This window comes from Sinocyclocheilus rhinocerous, unplaced genomic scaffold (assembly GCF_001515625.1).
Source record: "Sinocyclocheilus rhinocerous isolate Xijiao unplaced genomic scaffold, SAMN03320098_v1.1 scaffold1672, whole genome shotgun sequence".
Classification (NCBI taxonomy): Eukaryota; Metazoa; Chordata; class Actinopteri; order Cypriniformes; family Cyprinidae; genus Sinocyclocheilus; species Sinocyclocheilus rhinocerous.
In genome coordinates, this window is record NW_015637961.1 from 52,724 (window position 1) to 53,096 (window position 373).

The 373-nt window shown below is 46.9% G+C and overlaps 1 pseudogene; it reads right to left on the reverse strand.

The window, feature by feature from the left end:
- The window catches only part of LOC107749334 (uncharacterized), a 7,963-nt pseudogene continuing 7,590 nt past the window's right edge, over positions 1-373 (reverse strand).

Below are 373 nucleotides of genomic sequence, written 5' to 3' on the forward strand. Positions count from 1 at the left end.
TTAGTTGATTGGATCGAGGGATTCCATGCTCTCAGCTGGGTCCAGGGATTCCTTGTCTCCATCTAGTGATTCCCCACTCTGATCTAGATCTAGGGATGCCGCAGCCTGAAGTGGATCAGGTGATTCCCCACTCTGACTGGGATCTATGGATGCCCCATCCTGAAGTAGATTCAGCGATTCCTCACTTTTAGGTGAATCCAGGCATTTTATGTTAAGGACATGTCTTTGTATATGCCGAACTTTCAGTTTCAGTGGTAGTTGGTTTACTTAAGCCGGGCTCACACTACAGGAGTTTTAAAATCCTAACCGATTATGAAATCTGGTTGCATGAAGAGGGACATCAGGAGCCTGATCGAGACGGTTCCCTCGAATC